Below are 6,000 nucleotides of genomic sequence, written 5' to 3'. Positions count from 1 at the left end.
CATATTAATTCAATTTGCATCAATTTGTTTGAATATGCTCTTCAATTTCTGTAACCTTAACATTAATGCCAGGATGTGAGTTACAGAAAGATATAGTTACTGACTTTTTTCCAGTTGGCCTGCATGCATAATTGCAATGCCTGTGCAGAGTCTGCTTTTCTGCCGTTGATTCTGTGACTGAGGAGAAGCAGTCAGAGAGGAAAGGTCTCCTCCTCTACCTCAGGTTGTAGCCAGGTCTTGGTTATGAGCATGATTACTTTAACATATTGCATGTCCAAGTTCCCAGTGAACAGCACCCCTTTTAAACATGAACCAAGAACACAGGCTAAGTCAGCCAACAGTAGGCTACAGTGATTCAGTGGGCACTCAAAAGTGCTCAATCTCACTAATATGATGTCGTATTATGTATGAAGGAGTAGCCTTTCTGTACTAGTTTCCTAGGGCTTTATGTTTTTTTGTGTGTCTGTGTGTTTTTTACTATTTTCATGCTAATAGACATACAGCTCAAATGCTAATATACAAAACAGTGTGTGTGTGTGCGTTCGTGTGTGCGTGTGTGTGCGTGTGTGCGTGTGTGTCATGTTCTGCATCTGTTTTTTTCATCTGCATAATTTGATGCTGAATTTTTTTTAACAATCTGGTTATTTACAACTAAGAAAACATTTGTAATAAAGCAGATTTGTGTGATATAGTAGAGCTAGAATAATTCATTTTCATGGTGTTTGGCCTTGCTTGTGAATTCAGAGAGCATGCCATGTAATCATTTTCATGAGAAAAAGGATGTCAGATGTAGGTTAGGAAAGGTTTATTGTCTGATAAATAAATTAAAGTACATTCAACTATAATTTCTGAATCCCATATGCGTTTTGCATGCGTTTTTGAGTTAAAAAAGTTTGTGTTATAATAAATAAAAATGGTGGAAGATTTTTTTTTGTCTGTTTATTTTGAGCTTGGCGTAGAAACAGGGAATGGAGATTGATGAAAGAATCTCACTGCTCTGTCTACTCTGTCTCTAGGAGATTTTGTTAAAATCATTGTAAATCTGTTTACTCCTTGTTTTGGACAAAGATTTATGAAGTAATTATGAAAGTCCTTATGTAATCTTGCCAAAGTATTTCCACACTAGCGTCAGCCTAGATTTGATGGAACAACATATAAAAGGGAAATCTTTTAAAAATCTCAGAGGAAGCTGAGAGACTACAGAGAACTACTAAGAATTTCAGAGTAAGCCAATATTTTCACTAGTCATGTACTTCCTTAGTACATATTCACATCATCAGTCATGAACATGGAGTTCTAGATCTTTTAATGAAATTTCATACACTTTTTGGTCAAAGGTATGTGGACACCTGACCATCACACCATATGTGGTTTCGGAAACCTGTTCCAGCATGACAGTGTCCCTGTGCACAAAGCAAGGTCTACAAAGATATGAACTGTTGAGGCTGAGTTGACTTTGCCAAGAAGTGGCCTGCAAAGCCCTGAACTGAACCCCACTGAATATTACTGTTCACATGATTTTATGCTGTATAGTGTAACTTTGTAATAAAACAGAGAAACACATGTAATGACTTACAGTTCAATCTGGTTTATTAGTCTAGATCCCTAACCGTTGAACCACCACCATACTGTGAGCCTCAATGGGATTGTTGAGCCAGGTGGTAGACTGGGTGAAGCAGATCTTGTATCAGACTACCTATGTGGCTTCTAATTTCCATTCAAACAAGTGTAGGATAAGAAAAACATGATGATTTTGCAAATATGTCAACACCTAGACAGCACATAGGTTTGGTGCATTAGGAATTAAGTTAAAAAAAAGATCGGTAATAACAACATCCCTTAGATTGAACTTATTGCTGTACATGTGAAAGTAAAACGAGATCTGCATACATATTAATATGCAAGGATGCATATTAATATGCAAGGATGAATAAAACAGTACTTTCTGATTCTGATTCTGATTCTGATTCTTTGGCTGCCCCAAACACCACTTTTTATTACTGCTCAGATTACTCAACTACTATTAATATTGCTTTCTCAGTAGCATAGTCCTATTCTGTGTAATTCAATTGACCACTAGCGGTTCCCATACATATTGCTGTGCTTTGTGTGGAAAAGTCCAATTTGAGTATGAGTTACAATTCAATATGTTTTAGCTGTTACTGGAATTGTCTAGAAAGTTGCCAACTTTTTGTGTGTTACTTTCTGCATGAAATACCAAATATATCCAGCGTTCCAGATGTCAGATTTTATTTATTATAGATATATTTTACATGCACATTTTTTACTTTAACAATATATAGTATGTGACATTATGTTCATATTCACATGTATCACTGTACTATATTCAGTTACTACTTATATTTTTTATATATTTATTTCTTCATAATTTGTAATATAACTTTTGCCTTATTTTTTTTCCTTTATTTTATTTTTATTCTCTCTTAATATGATTTGCTATTTTTATTTTTGATATTTTTATATCTTAAAAAAAACATAAGATAGATGCATTATGACTTTTAGATAGTGTAATATGACTTAACTCACAAGTGTACTTGTGAGTCATAGGTAAAGGATCAGTATATCATGGGAGATAAATGACATTTTCTGGCATCAGCATGTTGAGTCTGATCCCACTGAGTCGCTGAAACCATCCAAAGACATTAATGCTGTCGCTGCCATAAAGTTTTCACTGAGTAGCTGTTTTTTTTTCCTGGACCCCTAGTACTCAAGCATACTGGTAGATTAATGGCTGTTTGTTTTATCCAAAATTTTAAGATGAAAACAGCTACATCTCTATCAATCACTGTTGTTGCTGCTGTGCAGGAATCCAGACAGGATTTTTGTCTGTTTTTTACTGAGAGTAGGAAAGGAATGTTCCATATGATATTCGAATAAAGAAAAAAATAAGATGAAGTAGGGGGACACAAGTGAGTGCTAGAGAAATGGACAGGGCTTTAAGAATAATCCACCATCTGTGTCAAGTACAGATGAAACCAGATGCTTGGCCTTTCCTACCAGACAGAGGATCACCAAGACTGTGGCAGGTGTTTTCCATTTTGGCTCCCCTGAACCAAATACTGGGATACATATGACAAACATTACAGGGCTGCTCATGTGTACTTACTGAGCATTAAGGTTGCTACAGTTTAAGGCAGACAGTCAGTGGCGAATGTCACTAATTAAGGATAATCGTACATGCTGAAAGCAATGCTATCAAAAATTACAGATTGCAATGGAGCATTAAGTGAGATGCATGATCACATTAGTTGGGATTTGTTTGTTCTGCTAACCTCATTTTTCTGTCTCGTCTCTTCCCAGCACGGTGGCCTTGATTTAGTTTTGTGATAAACTGCCATATTCCCTCAGTGTTATTCGTGCTTAGCATCCTCAACCATAATTCACTTGCGATGCCTCACACACTTCTTTCAGTAAAGCTATCCTGTGCTGCAGAAGCTAAGAACATCTGTGGTCACACTTCGCCAACCAATATTACAGATAGTTGTTAACTATACAATCTGGAAATAGAAGAGCACTGCTTTGTTTTCTATTGTGTGCTAAAATATTAGTATGAGGGGAAACTGGACCAGCTTAGGAAGTGCTCTTTTGGGAGCCTCAAATTTGATTGTCAGTAACTTCTGGAAAAAATCTAACCTCTGTGGAACGTTTGGAGATGATGTTCCACAGCTTGGCAGTGCACATAATTAATAAGAGCTATACCCATATATTATTTCATGAGCCTTCAAAAAGCACTCTGCTTGTTCCTTTTCCTATTTTAACATTGGGATATTAAGGAAGCTGGAAAGAAAGATAAATTTGCATCCAAGAAGCAGAAAAAGGAGAGACATTTACTCTAACAATGTGAAAGACACTTTTTTCTATTAATTTGTCTATCTACTTATTGTTTTCTTTGGCCTACAAGCTATCAATTTTGAATTGATAAATACCATATGTATTCATGGAAATCATCTCATTCATACACATACACCCGAAGAAAATCTCACAAAGGATTCATATATTTATGGAACATTGTTTCTTTCTATTTACAGATTTCATGAGTTTTACAATCTGGGGAGTTAGATTACTGTAAACTCAAACAGTTTCTGTATTTTTTTTCCTGTGTTGAAACAGAAATGAAATCAGAAAAAAGCTTTGTGCACCCCAAGGTCTCCTTGTTAAGCTCAGATAAATGAGTTAGCATTTGGCTAGTGCAAAATAGAGAGCATGTGGATTACCTTAACTGCAACCAAGAACGACACATTTTAGTCATCTATATCTACATGTTGTTCCAACTTAGATTTTTCATTGCCCATTACTTCCTTTTTCGAGTATATACAAAGGCCTGTTCTTTCCCAATGCAACTGTTATCTGGAACCAATCAAATGGAGGAAGTACACTGATAAAGCACATCAAATTATCTTTGCAAAGGTCTTGGAAATTGGGAGCAAAAGGAAACATTACGTGAGTCTTGATTTGAGAATTCTTGGGTCAGATTTCCTGCTCGGGGGTTGTCCTAGATTTGGCTGACTGTGCTAAATCAGTGCATACAATCTATGTGTCAAAACATTAGAAACGCTAACAAAATGGTCCTCACTTTATTCTATTTTTAACAAATGGATAAAAGAATAAAATAAAAACCTTTAACATTTGTATTTTTTATACCTTAGATTAGCACCATTTTTGATAGGCCTGTAAAAGTGTCAGTTTGCTAATTCATTCAGTGAGAAAAAAGGGGGATTTCCTTGATGCATAATTACTTGTGAAAGGCTGCAAATATGCTTCCTTAAGCATCCATTTTTAACCTTTATGAGGTTCTGGCAGAAATCCTGACATCAGAAGAATTTCGATATAAGCATTTAATATACCTCCCCAGAGCTCTAAATGAATCTGATATCATGCCAAGTGTGTCTCTATATTTTAAAGTCAAACATACATATGTGTTTAATATAATATTTCCACTGTTGCTTGTTAAAATGATGACAGAACTGTCTGGTTGGTATGTGTGGTGAGAAGAGCGCCCCTTGTAGTATCTCACAGATCCAGCAGTGTAGACTAATTGCAGGGTGAGGCTGGTGCACATACCGCATTACCGCATCATTGCTACTAATCATAACCAAGCCTGAAAGGGGAAAGAAGGAATAGCTTTTATTAACTGCAATAAAATATATTTAACCAGCTTGCCAAGAGTTGCCATCACGGTAGAGGTATATTATTTTGGTTTCCATTATACACATCACGAGCAGTTTTCCCCTGAAAAACACTACCGATATCATGCAGAAAATGAGCTATAATAATTTTACATATTTGTCATGAATAGCGAAGCCAAGATAAAGCTGGTAAAGTTAGTCTGGTTAAGTGGAACATTCAGATCATTGTAGAGAAACATTAAGTATACTGAGTAATAGGCATAAAGTTATAAGAACATAGAGCTAAAGCCAGGTGATAGAGAGTGTTGAGAATGTGAATGGCGTAAAGCATGAGGGGAGTAAAAAGGGACATGTGGGTCATGTAGTGCTTTACTTAACAGGCTCAATGATGTGGGGACAATTATAAACCCATAGATAACCCACTGCAGCAGGCAGATGGATGTAACTCAGTCACAACAGTGAGTCACATGGAGGCTACTTTTGTCCATGACTCCAGCGAGGAAAAAGGGATGGGTGATATTGTAAAAACATGGCCTGTTAGAAAGAATGTGCTGACACCAGGGTAAAAGCCTGCATTCATTTTCTAGTACCATCTGTGAACATAGCCCTCTTTCTTTCTTACTTTTCATCACTCATCCTTCTCAGGTTATGAACGTTTGTGCCTGAATAGAGAAGGTTATTGGTTCAAGCCTTTGAGCTACATTCACTAATTAATTTCTGTCACATGTTTACTGTTCTTTTATTACGGTTCTCTCATATTCTCTATATTCAAAACTATTTGCATGAAATTAATAGCATGCAATAATTAATCGTGCATTGTATGTAATGGAATTATTCAGAGAAGTTACAGTAG

Source organism: Tachysurus vachellii, chromosome 2 (assembly GCF_030014155.1).
Source record: "Tachysurus vachellii isolate PV-2020 chromosome 2, HZAU_Pvac_v1, whole genome shotgun sequence".
NCBI classification, from domain to species: Eukaryota; Metazoa; Chordata; class Actinopteri; order Siluriformes; family Bagridae; genus Tachysurus; species Tachysurus vachellii.
This window is presented reverse-complemented; position numbering follows the sequence as displayed.